We start from the raw sequence: 24126 nt of genomic DNA, 5'->3' as shown, positions 1-24126 counted from the left end.
AACTCCATCTTCACTCTTCAATCCTGCAGTCCACTGCACTTCTGACAGCAATTGCTTCTGCCAAACAAAAAAGACGCCCTCTCTCCCAAATACAGGCTTTTTATAGGACAAATCCGTCCAAAGTTATTTGCATACTCTTCCCATGATCTCTAGTCTATAAATAGACGCAGTGGCCATTCTCTTCTTCTTCTTCTTTCTTCTTTCACTCTCTGAAGCGGGCGTTGCCAGTGGTAAAAGGTTTGCACGATTTTTTTTTTTTTTTTTACTACAGATCATTCTATCGCTCAAGAATGTCCATGTCTCCTGATACTATCCTCTATCTAAATAAGAGTCTGATACATCTTAAGATAGAATACAGCTGCCGCAGAGTACAAAAACGATTTCGCAGTCTAGTGGGATGTGATCTTTTCTCTTTCTTTGCAGCCCCTTTCACACAGAAGGGACGTCGCTAGTCTTTTTCTACTCTCTCCTTATTTTCATAGTTTGGTGCTCAGTGGAGATGTTAACTCTGCTCTCCCCTATAAACTGTTCACCACTGCAAAGAATTTTCCATTATTCGTCTGTGAACCAAAAAACAGAACTTCCATAAGCAGAGCTTCTTTCCAAAAATTTCTCCTCCGTGAAATATAATACCACGTGACTATTTCCTTGTTGATGTCTTAAAATTCAATTTCACCAAATAATTGTCAATCTTTGCAATTAAATAATCTTTTCCTGTTCGTTTCACCGATTGTACCCAGTCCTTTTATGGTGCTTTCTATCATCCAATTAACGGTCTCGTTAACCTTTATCCTCGAATGGCTTCTTGCCCTTAATAAATGGTGTTTCATTACTATAAAAACAAACAGCAATAAAAATGAAGAATCAGTTATTTTAGAGTTTTTACCATGAAAAACGATTATGCGTATTATTATTTTCTGACTACTGTTATCATCTTGAATGTTATTTTCACAATGTTTTGGTTGACGTAACCTCTCACTTTTTTCTTAAGGTGTATCTTCGCAAGGACGCGTAGCATAGTAGATATAGTATTTGGCAAAACAGAGTTGTAAAGTTACATTCTTCTGGAGGTTGAAGGTTCAATTTTCAGACACGTAAAAACGCAATCACAAACTATTTAGGACTTCTGTCCAGTTATGGCTGACGGAACAAGAGCATGCTACCCCTGTGGATGAAATAAAGTGTTCCGCTCGAAATTCCCTGCAGATATCCAAGTTCGACAGAAAGATTCCCGAGTTCAACAAAGTACACATGAAGAAGCTTGGAGGTTACATCGACCGAAACGTTGGGAAAACAGCATTGAAGATGAGAACAGTAGAAAGAATCCAAATAATACGAACAATCAATCCTCATCTCAAAAAATCAGAAACGTAATATGAAACAACGGATTAATTATTTTTTGTAACAATTTTTTTTCCAAGATCTAAGTACACTCCCACATTAAGGAGTGTGGCACTATATCCCAATGCCACGGTTGCTAACGCCCTCTACAGCATGGCCGGGTGGTGATTTGGCCGTGGGCGTAGAGATACACAGAAGTGCAATCCCAGAATTCCCTTCCTAGATCAACCCTTTTTTCGGCCGGACGATATGAGGTAAGCACACATGTTTCTGTCTCTCCATAAACAAGAGGGTGCACCCCCTTTCCATCTGCACTAGTTATGACTATCTACGTAGCTAGCTCAGTCTAATAATTTTTCAAGTTTAAGTATTAATTGCTTTTAACCCTTTTTGTAAAACATTGTAAAATATTGTAATATTTTTATGTATAGAAATGAAATAGTTAAGATTTCTCATAAATATTACGATTTTGTCGTGTTGTGTGTTTTATTGAGTCTGCCATGAATCTCTCCATCAAACAACGAAATGGTCCGGAGGACAAAGAAAGAAAATTCCAACCAGAATGCCACCAGGGTGAAGAAGTCATCTTGAAAAAGTAAAGGAGCCACACCCACATCCAACATCTCAGGTATGATTTTCTTCTTGATACAGAAACCCTAATGACTGGCCATCTTTACATCTTCATGAGACCACTTCTAAGACATTTAGTGTAACAAGTCAAGCCAGTCACACGCCAGTGACCGGCTGATCGTGTTATAGGAGTACGAAAATGGGACTGGAAATGAGAGAAGAAATGACCCATGAAGCAGGTAAAATTAGTGCAACCATATTGTGATAGCTGTTGGAATTGAAATGGTTTGAATGCCGGAATTTTTTTTTTCTTGTGCTCTCGTAGCATTACTTACGTTTTCTACACACTCTTATATGCACATACAACAATCAGAAGTCGTTAAGACCTAATAATCCCTTTTTTCACCATGAAAGAGGGCGCTAAGATGAAGGACTATAAAAGCCGAAACACAAATCCTTTCTTCTATTTTTCTTCCTTGTTTCGCATTATGGCGTAAAAGGAATGACGACATATATCAAAAGATGAAAATATAACGATAGATCTTTATTGTCACTGATTGTGAGGGATGGTGGATCGTTAGGAGGAAGATGCGCCTGCAGAAATTTGGTGATTGATTCTTTTTGGTTGCAAATCACCAAGCAACTCCCGATACTAATTTTAGGTTATTAAACGCTACTATGTTTAAGTAAAAGTAATGATATATAAGAGTAGCGCAACAAATCTATTCTGTCCATCGAATAATTTTACGCATCCGGAAACTAGTATCCCTCTAGACCAGGGGTTTCCAAACTATGGCCAGATCTCGGCCACCAAAGTCTTTAATCCATCCAGCGGAGCTCTTATGAGAAACACATAAATATTCAAGAATATATATATATATATATATATATATATATATATATATATATATATATATATATATATATGTATATATATACACATGTGTGTGAAAATAGTGTGTGTTATTTTTTCTTTTTTTCATAAAATTATTTACAGAGTGAAGTTTTGGAGAACCAGTTTCACTAGAAAGCAAAGATAATGAGCAAAACGGTATAAAACACGTCCAGGTCAATTTTTTTGGGGGGAGGGGCGTATTTCTAAAAAAGTCAGCAATATGGCACACGTTCGAAAACTTTAAGACAATTGCTTTATACCTTTATAATATTGAATTTTTTATTACACTGTATCATTTATGATATTAATATTTAAATAATACCAAGCAGTTTACGTTAAAACGTGAATTTCCAGAAAGACAAACCTTTTGATCATCAATCTATATATATATATATATATATATATATATATATATATATATATATATATATATATATATATATAAGCGAAAATATATGTATGTATGTATGTATGTATGTATGTATGTATGTATGTATGCTAAAAACTTTTAGCCGACGAAACAAAAATTCACAAACTTGATCTCATATGAAAGCCGCACTCTCCGGACGGCAAATATCGAATAATTGGCCCAAAAGGACCATCATAAGTGCGTCAACTGATCGATTTTATGCAGGGGGGGCCAAAAAAAGTGACATTTTAATGTTAAACATTACATATTTTTAAATCGATTTATAACTGCCCCAAAAAATACGGGCGCCAACTCTTCTACAAAAGTATACACGGGGCCATTTATTTTGGGTCAACTTGTATTTAAAACCCGCTGAGTCATGTCACGTTATCTTGACGTCAGCAAGCTGTAATGGCAGTCTGAATCTGTTATCGGTAAAAAAAATGTAACCCTCACACAAGCTAAACTATGAACTTCTACGCTATGACATCGTTACCAAAGTTATTAGCACGTTAAAAATAGTTAGATACGATAGTTACACGAAAAATAACAAGCCAAAAATGTGAAGTAAAAAAAAACTACGCTTACAAAAAATATTAACGATCGAAGTTTTTACAAAAACAACAAACCCAGACGCCATTTTCTTCTGCTTTTTTTAGAGTAAGGAAAACGAAGTGTGAGAGAGAGAAAGAGAGAGAGAGAGAGAGAGAGAGAGAGAGAAACGTTAACTTTTTCACCCCGAAATCGACAATTTTCGACGGGGGGGGGGTCAACAACGCATGCGTCAGATGACGTCATGACGTCGTGACCTGATTTACTTTAAATAGTTGAAAAACCGAACAAATTTCATATACGTCGCTTTAGCTCAGGTAGTTAAGGCTTTGGTTCATTATCTAAACGTTTTGGGTTCGAATCGTGGTGTGAGATGGGTTTTTTTTCGATTTTTTAAATTTAAATGTTGAACCCTATAATATTTAAGCCATTTTTCACGTAACCTTCGTTTTCCTGTTTTTTTTGGGGGGGGGTTTACTTCGCTTATTCTTAGCGACACCCCAAAACACCCGGATACCCACCGATTTTTTTAAATTTTAATATCGAAACAGGCTTATTTAAGCCATTTTTCATGTGTTCGTTTTTCTGTTTTCATCGTTCGTTTGCCTTACGTTAGCTTTTTGGTGTTTTTTTTTCGATGTTTTGATTACCCCCCCCCCCCCCGCTTAATTACAACGTTGTTTTCTTTTCTTACTTCGCTTATAACAATGCTGACATCGTCATCGTCATAACGCTCGACGACTTTCAAACATCTTTCACTTATTCGCCTCAGGGCTTCGGCTTCGATCCAACCCTCCCCCCCCCCCCCGGTTTCTTTTTTATTAAACACCACACACACCTACAAACACCCGGGCAACGCCGGTTACCCCTCGCTAGTCTATATAAATAAAAGCGAAAATATATGTATGTGTGTGTTTGTATGTCTGCTAAAAACTTTCGGCAGACAGAAGAAAAATTTCACAAATATGTCTCATATGTAAGCCCCATCCTTCGTCCGAAAAATATCGAAAAATTGGCCAAAACTGTTAATTTTTCACCATGAAATCAGCACTTTTCTACAGGGGGGGTCAGCAAAAACTGTCTTCTGATGACTAAGTCGCTTCTACGCATGCGTCATACAACCTCGTAAGCTGATTTAGTTTAAAGATTTTTAAAAATGGCCAAATTTTGTGTACGTCGTGTTAGGTCAGTTGGTTAGAGCGCTGGGTCATTATCTGCAGATTTTAGGTTCGAATCGTGGTGTGAGATGTCTTTTTTTTCGATTTTTTAATTTTTTTTCATGTAACGTTCGTTTTTCTGGGTTTTTTTTTACTTCGCTTATTCTTAGGTTTTCATTAACACCCCCCCCTATCGTCCACACACACCCAAAAACACTCGGAGGTTTACTTCAGCCATTTTTCTCGTTTTATTTGGGGGGGGGGTTATTTTTCAGATTTTTTAAAGAAGTTTTAACGTTCGTTTTTCTGTTTTCTTTTTTGTTTTTCCGATTTTTACATTTAACATCGTCCGTTTGCCTTACGTTAGGTTTTTTGTGTTTTTTCGATTTTTTTAAGGTTTAACCTTTTTTTATAAAATATTTAGTTTTTATTTAAAATTTAGAAATATTTACTTCGCTTATTTTTATGGTTTGATTACCCCCCCCGTTTGCCTGACGTTAGTTTTTTGTTATTTTTTTTATTTTTCAAAGTTTTTACTTCGCTTATTCTTATGTTTTGATTACCCCCCCACACACACACACCGCCCGAGCACACACACCTCTAAACACCTGGGTAATGCCGGGTACCCCCCGCTAGTCTATATATATAAAAGGCAAATGTGGCACGCGTATTTTTGTATGTCCAAAAAAGGCCTTTTTCCCCGACGGTCCCGGGGTTGTTACTATCGCTTAGAAGTGTTTATATACCCCCTTGTTATATCGTAAATTATATGAATAACAAGTCATTACTGGGGTTGTACAGAAAGGGTTTATTTAGGTAAAAAGGTACACACATTTCTAAGTGTCCATTGACAGTTTAGTACTTAATTCTGTCTCCCACGTGAGGAGAGTTTGCTTGTCTTTTTATAGACGTAACAGTCCATTCATTTGAGGGGTGTTGGATCAGTCCATTATATCACCTTCCTCCCAAGCTAAATTCTTCCCTAGAATTTCGCTTCACCATTTTTTTATTTTTTGACTTTGTCCAAAAAATTCAGTTCTTTTTCTTTTTCTTTCACTTCCTTAAAATTTGCGTTTGCGAATTTTTGGATTTTGGAGAGTGACTTGTATTTTCAATTACTGGTGCTTCCTTTTTTGGAGGCTCTATGTGAAAAATGTCATACAGTACTTCCATCGGTACTTCATTGTTTTTAACAATTTCAATATATCGGGGTCTGAGTTGGTTTATATGTTTTTTGTGGGAAAATGTCTGACCTTTTATAATGTAGACCATTCTTCCAATTCTTTTTGAGATTATGCCTTCTTCCCAAAAAACTCTTCCCTACCCGATAATTGTTGAAAAAAACTTTATCCCCGTCCTTGTATATCTTGTATCGTCCATTATCTTTTACACTTTTTTTTACTTTTTTACTCGGAATTAACCGGTCGAACACAGAGCGCACTTTTCTGGCAAACATTATTTCCGCTGGGGATAAATTTGCATTTGTATTCGGATTAGGCGTTATCCTGTATACTGCTAAAAATTTCTGAAGACTTTTTTCTTCCGTGTCGATGTTATCGTTCTTTTTTAACGCTCGTTTAAAAGTATCGACAAATCTTTCAGCTTGTCCATTAGATCGAGGGCTATAAGTTGGTGTTGTGACATGCTCTATGGCCATTGACTCACAGTAGATCTTAAATTCTTGACCTTTGAACATGGTGCCATTATCACTAACAATTGTTTTTGGTACGCCAAAACGCCCAAATACCTCGTCCAACGCCTTTATTGTGTTTGCCGCTGTAGGATGTTTGAATTTAAAAATTTTCTGGCCATTTCGACATTCTATCTACTATTTACCAGGTAATAATATCCTTTTAGAGGTCCTGCGTAATCTATATGGATCCGCGTCCATGGTATATCTGTTTTAGGCCAAGGTTGCGTCTTAATGGGCGGCGCTTTTGCTGCTAGTTGGCAACCCTTACATAATTTTATCATTTTTTCTATGTCTTGATCCATTCCAGGCCAGTACGTATATGCTCTCATTAGTGCTTTCATTCTGGAGATTCCAGGATGTCCCATGTGGAATTCTTTTAAAATTCTCTTCTGTAATACTTGAGGTATTACCACTCTATCTGCGTACATTAGAGTTTCATCGCACTTTGAAAATGGAAAAACGGTTAATCCTTTCCTCTTCTTTTCTTTTTGTCCCACTTGTTTTTTTATCTTGTTAATGTATTCATCTGTTCTTGCTGCTTTCTTTATTTCCTCAAGTGTTACTGGAAGTTCCCTAACAGTATTTATTAATATATCTGTTAGTTCATTTTCTTCTTTTAGTGCAACTATAACAGTTTCTTCAAGTAATTCAGTTTTATTTGGGATCAACCTGGACAACCTATCTGCGTGTGCAATTTTGCTGGATGCTAGGTGTTTCATTTTAAAATTGTAGTTTAACAGAATCATGCTCCATCTTTGTAACCTATTAGCCGTATGAGTAGGAACTCCTTTTTTGGAACCAAAAATAGATAACAAAGGTTTGTGGCCCGTTTCCAATATAAAAAATCTTCCATGGATGAACCTATGAAATTTCCTCATGGCGTATACAATTGCCAGATCTTCTTTTTCTATCTGACTATAATTTTTTTCTGCGGGTAGCAAAACCCTTGAGGCATGAATAATTGGTTTAGTCGATCCATCTTTGAATCTGTGTAGTAGCACAGCACCTAAACCGTATTCGCTCGCATCTGCTGCTACAATTAATTCTTTTTTCGGATCGTAGTGAGCTAGTGCTACATCCGATAACAGACATTTTTTAATCTTTAGGAATGCTTCATCACATTCTTTTGTCCAGAGCCATTTTTTATTCTTTTTCAATAATTCGTTTAAAGGTGCTCTTAGTTCATGCATCTTTGGGATATAAGAATTATAATAATTTGCTAGTCCCAAAAACGACTGTAGCTGCACTATATTTTCTGGTCTAGGCATGTTTTTGATTGCTTCAGTCCTATTAGGATTAGGTTTTCATTTCGATCAATCACTTGTCCCAAATATTCAATTTTGTCCATCCCAAAATTACATTTTTCGAGAGCCACTTTCAATCCATAGTTTGATATTCTCTCGAATACTTTGCCAATGTGGATCTTATGCTCTTCCACATTTTTACTTCTTATAAGGATGTCATCTAGATAAGCCATAGCAAAATCTAAACCTGCTAGCATTGTATCCATAATTTGCTGGAACAAATTTGGGGCTACTTTTAAACCAAAAGGCAAACGTTTTAGTGAAAATAGTCCTTTATGGGTATTTAATGTCAGGTACTTAGCACAATCTTCCTGGACTTTTACTTGCCAATACGCTTCAGACAAATCAATTTTTGTAAAAATTTTTCCTCCGCTTAACTTCGAAAAAATTTCCTCTGGGGTAGGAAGCGGGTAGTTATGCTCCTTGAGACAATCATTTAGACCTGTCGAAAAGTCCGCGCATACCCTAATTTTATTATTTTTCTTCTTAACGTAAACCGTGGGTGAAGCCCATTCAGAGTAATCCACTTTTTCTATTACTCCAATATCTTGAAGTCTCTTTAATTCTTTCTCTATAGTTTCTAATGCTGAATATGGAACCTTTCTTTTCGGTTTGAAAACTGGTTTAGCTTCGTCCTTTAGTTCAAATTTCACCTCCGTTTTCGTGCAGCAACCCAAACTTTCAGAGAATACCTCTTTAAAGTCTTTTTTTAATTCGTCAATAAACTTTCCTGGTAGTTTAGACTTTTCTAAACCCGCCAGACTTACTTTATTGCAAAATGAGCTTATGGGTGTTCCCCATAAATTAAAAAGAATCATTAAGTCTATACCGAACAAATTAGAAGTTTTCCCCGGTACGACATATAACTTGGTTTTCACAGCATTCTCCTTTAGAGACACATTGGTAAAAAATTCACCCTTAAATTTTAGTTTATTTCCAGACACACTTCTGGCAATTTTTTTTGTATTTTGTAACTTTGGAAACCCAATTTTCTTCCAAGTTACTTCGTCAATTATACTTATGTCGCTTCCCGTATCTAGAAGACGGTTCACATTACAGCCATTAATTTTAATTTTAATATATTTTCTTTTATCACACCTAGACTCATTTTTAGAACCAATGGTCTTTATTTCTGCTTTTCGGTATTTTTCTTTCCTGCATACCGTTGATTTATGGCCTTTTTTATTACATTTGTTACATATTTTGTATTTAAAGTAACAATCTTTAGTGAAGTGGTTTTTTCCCCCACATGTCTTACAGGATTTTTCGTGTGCACATTTCATCACCCTTTCCATTTTTTTTCTTCAAATTTTTTTCCTTCGATGCTTGTATTGTCCTGCTTTAAATTTAACAGTTTCTGACACTCTTCCGTAACTTTTTGTAACGTTATTTCTGTGTCTTGGTTCATAATGGATAATATCCTTGAACTAATATCCTTATCTTTAGAGGCTGTTAAACCTTGCACAAAGATTAGACTTTTAAACATATCCTCTTTGAGGTCTTCTAATTTAAAGGATTCACAATGAGCATTCACTTTCCCTGCATAAGTAATAAAATCTTCGTCCTCCTGCTTCGTGATATTTAAACATTTATAACGTGTATAGAATAGACTATCTCGTTCACTGAAAATGTTTGACAATATTTTTATTGTTTCACTAAAAGAAATCTCTTCAGGTTTCTTTGGCAGGATAAAATTCGTATACTTTGTATGTTCCTGAGATCCAAGTTTTTGAAGAAGAAGGATAATCTTCTCTTCGTCTGTCCAAGACTGACATCTCTTAGCAAAAATATTTTCGTATCTCCGAAAATATGCCGGAAAAGTTAACCCATTTGTCGGCTCGTATACAAATTCGGATAAAGAATTTGCTATTCCTTCAGGAGTGAAACGACAGTCTTTCTGCTGCGTTAAAATACTCTTTAGTATTTCGCTTTGCTTCAACTGCTGCTTCTGAAGTAATTCCATTTGTTTTTGTTGAGCAAACAATGCCGATTGCATAGTTCTAGTGAATTCCGCTAATTGCTCCATGTTAAAAAAAAAAATTTTTTTTCTTTTTTTTTTTTTTTTTTTTTTCACAAAACCACACAATTAAACAAAAGATTAACTCAGATGTCCTATAAATTCAATGAATTAAAAGCACAATGTCCTTCCGAAGAGAAGAAAAAAAAACACTTCCAGCCGAATAAAACTTGAAATGGACACTCCTTTTTTTTTTTAAATATTCTTTTCAAAAAAAATGTTCCTTTCAAAATGTCAATTTCTTTTTTTTTTTTAGGAACGTAACCGACTGAAACACTTACTTTTTAAATGTTGGCTCTGTCGAAGTTTTTCTTTTTTCTTCTTCCTTCTTTGGATTTCTTTTGTTTTATGCTCGTTAATCTTCTTGTGTGCTTATTCCTTCGCTTTGTTTTTTAGTGAGTTTCGTTCGAATTCTTCGTCGCCAGTTGTTATATCGTAGATTATTATGAATAACAAGTCATTACTGGGGTTGTACAGAAAGGGTTTATTGAGGTAAAAAGGTACACACATTTCTAAGCGTCCATTGACAGCTTAGTACTTAATTCTGTCTCCCACGTGAGGAGAGTTTGCTTGTCTTTTTATAGACGTAACAGTCCATTCATTTGAGGGGTGTTGGATCAGTCCATTATATCACCCCTAAATAATAATATCTAGGGTTTGCGAACACGCGTCGCGTCTAGATTTATTTACAGCGACTTTTACAAAATTGTTGCTATTTTGGCTTCTCACGTAAAAAAGCAAGACATTGTTCTCGGCAACCGCGCCGGGAAAAATGCGAGGAAAATTCCTTATATAATACGATTGCTATTCAATTTGGACAATCTCCTTTTTATGGGGAGCTGGTTTCTCCCCCAACATCTTAGGGGAACAAAACCAGCCAAAGTTGAGTAAACAAACCAAAAGGTTGAGAAAACAAACCAAAAAGAAAAACCTGCCCCGCGGTAAATGTTAACTCCGTTACTTCTATTTGACCTCATTAATGAGGTCAAATAGAAGTAACGGAGTTAACTTTATTGCGGGCACCTGTCAATTCAAACATATTTCCGTTACTATTTTTTGGTCGGCGAACGGTTAACGTCGCACGTTTTTTTTTTCACACTTTATTATTTTCCAACTGCGCCTCAAGCCTTCGACTTCGATTCTTCCTACTTACCTACCAAAATTTTTTTTAAAAAACAAACACCCTGCCAACGATTTTTTATTATTCTTTTGTTTTGATTTACCCAAAACCACACACACCTCCAAACACCCGGGCAACGCCGAGTACCCCCCGCTAGTCTAATTTATAAAATGGAAATGTGTGTTAGTTTGTATGTGCCTGTGTGTGTGTTTGTATGTCTGCCAAAAACTTTTGACTGACGCACCAGACCGTGACAAAATTGATATCGTTACAAAGATCAATCTCTCGGACGAGACATATGTAAAAGTTAGCTAAAAAGACTAATTCTGTACTTATCAACTGGGCCATCTTTTGCAAGGAGGGCTCACTTTTTGCGTCACGATTTTTGCAAGTCATACACCTAGCAATCTCAATGTTACAAAACATTATTTCGACCCGTCGTGACGTCATAAGTCGTCATGGCCGTGATAGCTAACTCATTAGCTTTATTCACCTCATTTTCCTTTTTTGCGTTACATGTTCGAGCCTGCCTACTACAGTTAATTTTTTTTTCGTTCGCACGGGTACTCACTGCTATTTCGATTGAAAGAAAAGTTTTTTTTCTGAGGGTTGCTCAATATACTTAGTGTACCACCTCTCTCCACTCGGGCAATGCTGAGTAACCATACTAGTATATAGATAAAAGAGAGACAGCTAAAAGATGCAGAGTTGTAATATATAGCTCAACACGAATATGTTTTACAAAATGAACCCAGTTTTTTAGTCATAAGGCTATTGGCACGTTTGATTTTTAAACACAATGCTGAAACAATGGAACACCAGAGACAATCCGATTTCGCATTAAATAAAAAGTCTTGCGGGCTTAGAAGAACAACAGAGAAAGTCAAAATATAAAATATTTTGAAGTTGTCATTTTTTTTAATCGTTCTTATTTCAATTTTATCTTTTTAACTTTATCAATATTCTATATATATATATATATATATATATATATATATTCTGATCTGAATTTACTCAAACTTTCATTCATATAATGCGAGTTTCTTTATCTTAATTTACTGTTAGATTTTTATTTTATATGTATATATGTATTGTATGCATGTGTGTACGTTCGCTCACACACACACACACACATATATATATATATATATATATATATATATATATATATATATACACACTAGCATGGATACCCGGCATTGTCAAGAAGTTCGGTTTCAACACAGCTACTATACTAAGAATATTGAGCACTTTCATCGATACTCTCATAGCAATTTTAAAAACAAAAGAACGGAATCGCACCACAAAGAAGTACATCACAGCCTCCCCACTAGATATTTTGACAGAAGGAATACGAAGAGAAGCACTTTTTGTTGCACATGCGCTAGACTCCCCCTCAAAAAAATTAATAAATAAATAAAAAGAATTTTTCTTTCAATCAAAATAGCAGCGAGTGTACGAGTAATTATATTCATGCAGATATTCTACATGAGTTATACTTGCGTAAACACAAAACTCTTTCTATATGTATGTGTATATATATTTGCTTAAAAAGTTTTGCCTACCAAATTTCTGTGTCAAGTTTTGGTCTACAGACATGAAACTTAATATATAGGGTATTCGAACCTATGTGAAACTTTAGATTTGGGTTTTAGTTGGCGAAAATGTGAAAATTAATCATCATCGTCATAACCTGCAGCAGAAGTAGTTCCCATTTTCCTCCTATCCACCAAATACTCTCACTGTCAGCCACTTAAACTGCGTATTTATACTCGCACGGCACTTACATTTTAACCTTTTCCTACGTAACTGATCTATTCACTAACTGACATAGCATTAACGTTCCGTTCTTCTATACTAAAAATATTAACGTCTCCCTATTGTTCCTCACATTCTGATTGGCTGACACGAGCCATTCCCCTATTCAGGGATTATTGGAATTAAAATAATTCCTTTAGTTAATGAACACTAGGTCAACTTACTGTCATCCATTGCCGATATATACATATAATTATATTCTAACCAACTATCGTAATCCAACAGCTGGTATTGTTTTCTTTTTTCTCTGGCTTTATTTTCATTTATATGCTTTTTGTTATATTATTGACTGTTTTCCCCTTTTTTAATTCACGGACTGAGTTTGTTTGCTGTCTTTGTTAACAATTATTTGAACGAACACTACGCCAACTTACTGTCATCTATTACCGATACATATATATAATTATATTCTAGCCAACTATCGTAATCCAACAGTTTTTTTTTTTTTTTCTGGGTTTATTTTCATTCATATACTTTTGTTATATTATAGATTTTTTCTTTTTTTAAATACACAGACTGGGTTTGTTTACTGGCTTTGTTAACAATTCCTTGAGCCAAATATCGTAAACCAACCTTTTTTAACAATTATTTGCTGACTACTTGTTTCTGTTTTTCTCCTATTCTTTTTGCCTCACTGTTCTTTTAATTAGTTTTAGTGTAGAAAACTTAAAATTGTAAAAAGCAATAAACTACAGCAAAAAAATTAAAATGTTATACAGTAAAGTAGAATTATCTATCAACCTACAGAGAGATAGAGATAGAGATTAAATCATCGTATCGGCAGAGAGAGAGAGAGAGAAACAGAGAGAGATTAAATCATTGTATCGGCAGAGAGAGAGAAACAGAGAGAGGGGAGAGAGAAGTTAAAACATCGAAACGGATTGACCTCATTTCAGTAGCACATCACATTATTTACTTTAATAGAAAAAAAACATCATTATTTCGAGCTGTAGTCATGGCCCAGTTACAAGTTCGCATCCAACCAAAGGAGTGTATATTTTTTCACATTTGAATCCGTTATGTTTAATTCTACAACTAAACCCACTGCATATTTCAGATATGTTGACGACACTTTTGCTATTTTTCCATCGCAAAGTGAAGCGTCGATATTTTTTAATAGGTTGAATTCTTTACATGGGGCTCTTAAGTTCACTATGGAAAGTGAGAAGGACAATTCGCTTCCTTTCTTGGATGTTCTTATCAAACGCTCAAGGGGGGGGATTTCTCACTACAATTTATAGAAAGCCGATATTTACTGGCCTATACGTGAACTGGTTGTCTTTTGTACCAAAATCACGTAAGGTCGGCCTAATTAATACTTTGGTACATAGAGCCCTCATGATTTGTTCGCCTAACAGATTAGACGCCGAATTCGATAAGATCAGGGAAATATTCATCAATAATGGTTATCCTGTTGACCTTATTGATGACTGTATTTTCAAAAAGGTTGCGGATTTTAAATTCCCTAAAAAGTTTTGACCCTTGAAAGTTTATTTAAAATTACCGTGGATTGGGGAAAAGAGTAATAGACTTTCGAAACAGATTCGCAAAAGTATTTACGACTGCTTTAATTCTGTGTCCTTGCGTTTGGTATATACTACGAGACCTCCTTTTCCGTCTTTTCGCAAGGATAGTTTGCCTTACATCCAAAATAGTAATATTGTATATCAATTTAAATGCCAGTGCGATGCTGGTTATGTTGGGCGAACATCCTTGCACCTTTTGACTCGTATAAACCAGCATGTTCCATCGAAGTTCAGACAAGGGAGAATGGGGTCTGGTGGTCTCCCTCCTTCTGTAGCCTTGGACTGCTATTGGCCAGCATTTGGTTGACAACCCGTGCTGTGCCGATAGATATAAAATAGATTGGTTCGAGGTGCTACATAGAGCGGACTCCAGAAACCATTTAAAGATTTTGGAGTCTGTCTCTATCGCGGTGCGTCAACCTTCTTTGTGCCGGCAAAAAGAAACATCAAACGCATTGTTTCTCTTTGGGGAACTTTGAATCTTTTCTCCCGCTTTTTTTTTCCTGCCTCGTTGTGCCAATATTTTAATCGTTTTTTAAACGTTAATAAATTTATTTTAGTGTCCCCGTACTTTTGGCACATTTAATAAGTTCCCCATTAGAACATTTTCTTTTTCGACATAATATTATTTTGTTCGCTATCGATTTTCTCCTGACGAGATGATAGCCGAAAGAGCTCTCGAGAAACTTCCGCTTATTATTTTTAATATATATATATATATATATATATATGAGAGAGAGAGAGAGAGAGAGAGAGATTTGTGTGTGTGTGATATTAGTAGGAGATAAATTAAAAAAAATAAGAGCGTACTATTTATGTATATATGTATTTAGCCAATCAGCATGGCATGAACCTAAATACACAGATCAAAGAAAAAAAACTATTTTTACTTACTACGTAAATATCGGCCAAATTGTCGAATGGAAATGTCGAATTCCTAAAAATAATAAAACACTATCAGGGCCGTGGAAATTCCACGTCATGAGAAATATATTTAATCACCAAATATGTTTGGATAAAGCTGATATTTTTTTGGATATTGCAGAAACATATTTTTTGGCTTAAAAACTAATACCGTGCGACAAATATAAGTTTATTGACACTTCTATGAAAACAGTGTTCAGTTTATTTAAAATATAGAACTAACCCATGTGAGATAAATTAATAAATGCTAATTAATACTTAAAAAGTAATACTGTGCTACATAGTTCAATACAAGTAATAAAATCACATGATAAAAAAACGTTTCATTTACTTCTTCAATCCAGCATCTCTTGGCGGATAATGTTCGTTTTTACACTGTTCCTTTTAAATGTTCCCTTTTTTACATAATGTATATTAACGTTTATTAAAAAGGTAATTTGTATATTTATTTATTTATTTATTTGCGGACTGTTATCCTTATTTTCATAGTTGTTGTTTCACAACGTTTCAGCCAACTATTCCTCTGGCCTTCGTCAGGATCACGACAGAATAGGAATGTTGAATATCTTACTTCTATCCTCAATAATCACTGCCTTCCATGGTTGTTGTCGTCTCACCACGTTTTTGGTCAACTAATCCTCAGGCCGACTTTAGTTAAGATTGGAATCGCTATCTTCAGCATCCCTATCCCATTGCGGTAAAGCTCCTAATGAAGGCTAGAGTAGTAGTTGGCCGAAACGTCATGAAATACCAACAATTATGAAGATAAAAATACCAATCTGCAAATAAATAAATGAATAATTTTTTTTTTGTTTAAATTTCAAAAAAAAAAAGAAAAATTCAAAATAAAAAATTCTAAAGAAAAATTGGTCCTGAGACTTAAATTTTGATGGAAAAATTGCTGAAGGGAATATTTGTTTCCTATTATTCTGAGATCACAATTTTTTTTTTTTTCACACTTCAAAACAAGTGCTTGAAGATGGAAACGATCAAAGCTTATTCCCAGCGCCGGCGCCATTTGATTAAACAGAAACCATAATCGTTCTTAGATGAACAAATAGAATTTGCTTTGAGTGCATAAATTCTCAAGTTCAAATAATTAAATTTGAGTTGTTATAATTTTCATGAACGTTTTTTCTTTTCAGATAAAATTTACCTTTCAAGTAGAGTCCTATTCACCACATCTCCAAAAACAAATTACAATTTTATTTTTTTTACATAAATACAAAGTTGCAAATTTCAGCTAAAAATGAAACGGATGGGAATAAGAGGAAAAAGAAACACTAGGATCATAGTGTAGTACCTTTTCGATTTGAGGAGAGCATTCTCTTGTAGAAATGTCTAAATAACGAGATCAGTATCTTTTTACAAGGGAGTCATCATTTAGCAAAACCCAAAAGCCACTCAAGGATAAGAGTTAATAAGTGTATGGTTGTCATCGGGCCAACAGCATAATAATCGTTAATAGAGAGAATTTGATATAATTTGATTATTTAAATGGACGGACGGTTCAGCAAGAACTTGTTTACATTGGACTTGAGATAACTATATTGTAGTCAGCTAGGAAGCAGGACAGCAGCGTTTGTGTATATAACCTTCAGAGCTTTACAGAAAGGAGTATGCTCCAAGAGTACACTCCATTTTGCTGTGGTCAAGAATCAGAGGGCTCATTTTTTATTTAGCACTGGAGAGACAAGTAAATAGGGACTTATCTATATTGTATTTCTCTTTATCTGTATGTCTGTCTGTCTGTCCATTTCACCTTTTCTCAGGAACTACTGGTCTGACCTGACTAAAATTTGTATGATCTTTGTTATAATAAAGTGCAGAAAACTAATTATTATTCAATGCACGGTTAGGAATTAATACAAATTAATATTTAATGCAAAAATGAGCACAAATTTAACCATATTCAACTGTCAATTTGACATAAAGCATTCATTCTAATGTGCCAAAAAGTCTTCTATATTATATCTATCGCTCTCTTTGCTTGCATGTCTGTCCGTCCCACTTTTTAAGTTTCTAGTTTTTAAGTCTATTTTGAAAAAAATATTGAAAATGGCTTGAATTTTTCAAAAGGTTATTTTGAGGTGCAGATAGACCGAAGAAACAAGCAGCTCCCTTTTTTAGGAGAAGGAGTTGTTCCCAAACTAGTGAAGTGGGTAAAGTCCTGATGACCTTTTAGAGACAAATCATCTTTTTTATTATTATTTAAATCCACGATAAATAATGGGATTTAAAAAAGCAGATGTAAATCACAAAAACCTTTTTCGATATAATCAAATCTACAAAACTCACTTAGAATCGTGGGAGAAAGTAGGAAAATGTTCTGAGGCGAAATGATGACAAAAGTTTTGTTATTTTAGGGTGGGATAAATGCTATGTGCCTGGCTACAGCTATTCTAGCCTAAATGTAATCAAGAACATGTATGTGCGTGCGTATCCGTATGAATTTCTGTGTATGTGTGTGTATAAGGGTGTGCGTGTGTGTGGATGTGTGTATATGTGTGTGTATGTGTGTGTATGCATGTGTATGTGTATGTATATGTATGTGCATGTATATGTATATGTGTGTATGTGCGTGTGTATGTGTGTGCATGTGCATGTATATGTGTGTATGTGTGTGTGAATGTGTGTGTATGTATGTGTGTGCCTGTGTGTTTATGTGTGTATATTTGTGTGTGCCTGCATGTGTATGTGTGTATATGTGTGTGTATGTGTGAGCATAAAAAATCATAAAGCAGGAAACCAGTACCCGCATTAAACTGGTCTGCAGTTTGACTTGTTGCTGGCTATCTTGCTCTTGCTTGTTGCTGGATGACAACATTTTGAACCGAGAGAGAGATTTAGCTGTCGTACAAAGCTAAAATTCTGTAACATCATCTTTGTATAGATACTCCCTCAGGTATTTGTCTATAAAAAATAGTCCCGTGGCGATGAAAAAGTTGTGACATGTGTAGGCCTGAAATGCTGGAAGCATGTAATAATTGATCTGCCATCATTATATGTATCTACGTATATGTGTATGTATGTTTATATATGTGCATGTGTATGTATATGCATGTATATCTATGTGTATATATATGTATATATGTATGTGTGTATATACGCTTGTGTGTATGTATATATGTATATATATGTTTGCATGTATGTATGTGTATACATGCATATATGTGTTTATGTGTATATATGCATATATGTGTGTGTATGTATGTGTATATATGCATATATATATGTATGTGTATATATGCATATATATATATGTATGTGTATATGTGCATGTATGTGTGTATGTGTATGAATGCATATATATATGTATGTGTATGTATATGTAGGTAAGTGTATGTTTATGTATATATATATGTGCATATGTGTACGTATATGTATGTGTATATGTATATATATGTGTGTATGTATTTGTATATGTGTGTATATATATGTATGTATATGTATGTATATGTTTGCATGTGTGTATATATATGTATGTATGTGTATTATGCATTGTGTATGTATATATGTGTGTATGCTTATAGATATGTATGTGTGTATGTGTATATATGTATGTATGCATGTATATATTTGTATGTATGTATGCCAATGACCGACTTCTGTATGTTTGCACGTGTGTATGAATATGTATGTATATGTATGTGTATGTATGTGCATTATGTATTGTGTATGTATGCATATATGTGTGTGATATGTATGTGTGTATGCGTATGTATGTGTATATATGTATGTATGTGTGCATGTATATATATGTATGTATACCAATGACCGTCTTCAGTGTCATGTCTGATTGAGCGTGTGAATTCGCCAGCAGGACTAAATAAGTCATTTTTGGGCTCATGGACTTTCAGTTTCTGAGGGAGTGGCACTCGTCTGACAAGACGTTGCGATCATCATCATGTGTGAGTGTGTGTTTTTGTGCTTGCGTGTGTGTGTTTTGTGTGTGTGTGCATGTGTGTGTGTTTTTTTTGTGTATGATAGCGTCGCATAGCTTAATCCTGAACATTGTCTGTCAGTAGCTGTTTGGTCGTATTAGTACCTTGCGATCTTTTTATCAGCCCGATTTACTCTTGTCCCACTTTGACATCAATCTCTCCAATCTATCTTGGGGGACTTGCGAGCCGCCAACTGTCTCAAACTGGGGATTGTCCTCAATTATCACAAACCCCAAACCGTCCACAACTGTAGCAAACTACATTGACAGTCCTAGAACCAACTCAAAAATATACTGACTTTGATTAACAATTCTATTTCAGCTTTCTTTTGTCTTCCTTTGTGAACAATTTCATAATTTTATTAATTTGAAGTGGATAAAAGTAAAAAGTTGTTTCAGTCAACTTCTAGTGACGTATTAGCTTATTGTTTCATCTGTTGTCTAGTTGTACCTTTGCCCATTAATTTAGATTAAAAGTAAAAGAAATTTAAAAGATAGATGAGAAATAAATTAAAATAATAATTCTGATTTCGTTTTATAATGGCTCCCTGAAAAGGGATGGGATTCATTCACAAAGGACTCTCACTCAATCCTGGCTTCAAACCAGAAGCTTTAAAGATGAAGGGTTTTCCCAAAAGTATGTATGGTAACAACAATTGCAGAAAACTGAAGACTGCCCAACGCATCAAGGATTCCTAGTTTTGTTTTTTTGTTTTTTCAAATATCCTTCCAGACGATTTGATACCACACCCAGCGTATTTACTACAACCGAAATAGCTTATTGTTTTAACTCTATGCATGCACTTTTCCAGCAATTATCCATGGAGATGAATCTCCTTGCTGCTTCGGCAGCTTAAAGACTAGGTAGAAAGTACTCGTCAAGGATCTGTTCTTGACCCTCAGCTCGACAGGTGGGGGGCTGGGAACCGGCCTAGTACTTGTCGAACTGAATTATGCCGCCTGGGTATCACCCAGGAGGTCCTCCCAGACCTTGCCACCCGGCTTTCGAGTGGGGTAAGTTTATTGCTTGTCAGCTGAACTACCCCGACTGGCGAATGCCGACGGTGATGCTCAGACAATTTTTGTCGAGGCAAGAGCACCCCTCCTTTAGGGGAGCTTGCCTATTCTCTACTTTCCGACCTTGTATCACACTTTGTGGCGTAGACAGCAACCAAATATCTACCTCCAAGGTCAACAGAGAGTAACTGCCACACTTCTCATTCTCATTTCAATTATATTCTTGTTAAATGACACTGCAAATCTATGATTTGGCACTTTGAGAGCTTATCAATAACTACCAAATCCGGACAATTATGTTCCAATTGCTTCGCTATCATGACACTTTTGTCCTATCATACTTCTACATTGCCATCTCCACTAATGCTTATATCCTCAGGTACCTCATTAAACCACTTCCCAGCGCACATCACTCCAGATTTCCTACAGTTGTAGTCTGGTCTCTTTCTGAAATGTTGTTAAGCGTTTGACATAGCTTAGGAATTCTCCAGTTGGACTACTGATTTATGAAGAAGATTTTGTTCATCAAAGATAACTTTTGTGATCTCTACTCGGCTGGCAACTTTCCGTTTTTTCGTTAAACATGTAATCATAGATAAGTGTTAGTTAAAAAACAAAAAGTTTTAATAAGTTCGTGTGACTGTACGAGAAAAATGGTGCTAAGTATCCACGATATAGGAATGTTATTCCAAAGTCCGTACTAGTGAAGGAACGATTCCAATATTATTCCCGATTTCAATACAATTACCGATTCTACACTAAATTCTTGGTTTCAATACAATTACTAATTTCGATTCTGATTCTTCATAAATCTCTAGATATTTAACTATTTTTCCCGATTACACTAAAAACATGTGTTAAATAAGCACATATTTTCTCAAACGTAAAAATACACCGGCGGGGGAGGGTGATCTATAGATTTTAGCGCTACTGGTAGTTTAAAATTAATAAATATTTATTATTTTATTATTACAACCAGCAGAGGACGGTTTTCTTTTAAGCAAAATCAAATAAAAAAAAGAGACTCGTTTTTGGAATCGGAAAATATGCACAAATTTTCCCGATTCTGATACTGATTTCAATACCTTCAAAAAGTTCCAATTTTTCTGATTTCCGATTCCAATTCCAATTAATTGTCCCACAGTAGTCCACACTAGTCCATACATATAAATACGAGTAACGGTTAGTTAAAAGGTTCATGAGTTTATCTTGTTATTTGAGAGTAATTTTGTGTGTTGAAATGGTATTGAAAGTCCACATGCTGATATGTCGCTATCTTAGATAGTGCAGTCTCATGTCGATGCTGACAATCCACTGCGAAAGGTGTATTTGGTTTTCATGCTTAATGAAGTGTCCAGTGGTTGGGCTAAACAACGTTAGATTTAAGATTCCTAAAATACATACTAGGATTATCTGCAAGGACCTGTCGCAAGATAAATAAAATATTTGGTATAATTCAGTTGTATGTTACTCTTCTCGAGGTGAAGGTTCAGTCCTCAGAGCGAGCAACTCAAAATGCAATTGCGAATTATTTAGGACTCTCTATCATGGCTGACAGAACGAGAGCATGCTATCTCCGTGAATTAAATAAAAGGTTCTGTTATTCCCAAGTTCGACAGAATAATTTCTTAGTTCGACTATATAAGATCGGAGGTTACAGCGACTGAAACGTTGTGAAAATTTGACGTAAGCTGAAAATAGTAGTCCAAATAATTTAAATAATGCATAAAAAAACGCGAGTCGGTTGCACATCTAAACTGTTTTATGGTTAAAGAAAACGAACAACATCGGTGCACTTTAAATAACCTTTGGGGAACCAGTACTCTGCTCGCATAAGAGATTGTTTCTGATTGGTTAAATCCCAATGGATATTAAGTGTTTGCTCCAATCAATGGCAAGTCAATTAAATATTTCAGACATCGTTAATGGCGGTGGCTGCTGCGGTTGCTGTCGTAATTACTACTGCTACAGAGGCTGATGCAAACATGACTTGATAACGCCTGGTAATATGAAAGAATTACTAATTGCCGACTCGTGGAAGCAGTTATGCAAATCATTCAACGCAGAGATGGGAATCTGAAGGAGATAACTCCATTTTATTTCTAAAAGGAAATTTTGAATGACGGAGAGATGCATCCTGTATATCGACGTACAAAATGAAAATGCATAAATGCGTTTGTACGCATACCGTCTGCGCATACACTATCCTGAATAAAAACAAATAATCATATTTTGGAGCAATCAGAAAACTTTCTGAATTTATTTGAAATGGTCTTTCTGTGAGCTGCATAGCATCTTTTCTTTCAATAAACCAGTGGAACCCAGTCGACCCGAATCTGCGGATCGGTATTGCTGATGTCATACTGTGAGTGCTCATGTCTTCAACATTTCTCTACTACACTCACACACACAAACATTAACGAACACACACATACACACAACTCATCGACATTATCGTCTGTCAATCTGTTCAACCTTATTCGTTGAAATATTCCAATCTTTTTAACTGAACTCCAATCATAATACGCAGACAAAAGCACATTAACACTTTTCAATGAATTACTTTCTTTTAATTGAGCATAGAAGTTTTGAATACGATTTTTCTGACTCCTGAAGCTCACGGCTCTTAATTAATCGATTCAGATCGATTTCTAATGCCTCAGTTGATGAATCTCTTGTTTTTACAAGAACTCTAAAAATATTAACGAACATTATTCTATGTTCTCCTACTGCTGTAAACCTTCCATTTTAAACGTATATAAAATATCTGTTTTGTGAATATATGCTTTCTTAACTCATTATTTTGTTTTGTTTGCCATATGATAATGTCCCTCGTTTTCTCACATTTAAATATATGACTCGAAAATCTTTTTCACCGAAAATATTTCTCTGAATCCGGCTCAGTCCAAAAATATATCTCTCCTTAAAAAACACAAAAAACCTGTCATGAACACATCTCTACAAGCCAATGACTTCCTCCCTATAATCCTTCTTGCTTGCTTTTAGGAATCTCTCTGATCAATGTCCGTAATAACCAAATAGGCTGAAGTAGTCCTTGAGATTGATTGATGCTATATAATTTGGTTTCGAGAAGTTTTCTGGTTCTCCTGAGGTATTCCTTTCCAATTCTCTCTTTCATTTCTGTTGCTTTGATGGTGTCTGCTTTCAGTACTCCTAGGTATTTACAGATGTCCTGTTGCCTTATTCCCCTCATCTCCGTTTGGTTGGGTAGTTCCATGCCTTCTGTCGTCTCTAGGTTTTCCTTTCTTATAACTTGTAGTGCGCATTTTTCCATACCAAACTCCATTTGGATATCCTGGCTGAAGATTCTGGTGGTATTCATTAATGTCTCAGTTCAGTTTGGGTCCTTGTGAAAAGTTTCAGATCGTCCATGTACATCAGATGGTACATTTTCCCCCGTATTAGAGAACTTGTATCTGGCTTGGCACTTTCTCAGAATACTGTTCAGGTACATCATGACTATGATGAACAGTAATAGTGATAGGGAGTTTCCTTGGAAGATGCCTCTTTGTTAATTTATGTTATGTGTTGTCCATCAGCTGCCAATTTCAGTCTCCAGGTTCTCGTCGCATTTTCTGTCATGTTGATGATCCTGGTTGGTATTTTATACATTTTTAGGCATTCTATTATCCATGCTTAAGGGGTCCTGTCGTACGGCTTTTTGTAGTCGATTCATGCCATGGAATTCTCTGTAGTCTGAGTGACAATAAGTCTCCCGAGATTTCCAGTACTATCCACCTCTTTTGATAACCTTTTCAGATGAATTTGTGTTATCATAACAGTCGCTTACTATTGGTTTCTTGTTGGCCGCAATCATTG

At 35.4% G+C, this 24126-nt stretch overlaps 1 protein-coding gene across 2 annotated transcripts in view; it reads right to left on the bottom strand.

Moving 5' to 3' along the window:
- Positions 1 to 24126, bottom strand: part of LOC145248304 (uncharacterized) — a 936478-nt gene that overhangs the window by 613057 nt on the left and 299295 nt on the right. The window lies entirely within an intron of this gene.

This window comes from Euprymna scolopes, chromosome 26 (genome assembly GCF_053919585.1).
Source record: "Euprymna scolopes isolate OS-2025 chromosome 26, ASM5391958v1, whole genome shotgun sequence".
NCBI classification, from domain to species: domain Eukaryota; kingdom Metazoa; phylum Mollusca; class Cephalopoda; order Sepiida; family Sepiolidae; genus Euprymna; species Euprymna scolopes.
This window is presented reverse-complemented; position numbering and strand designations above follow the sequence as displayed.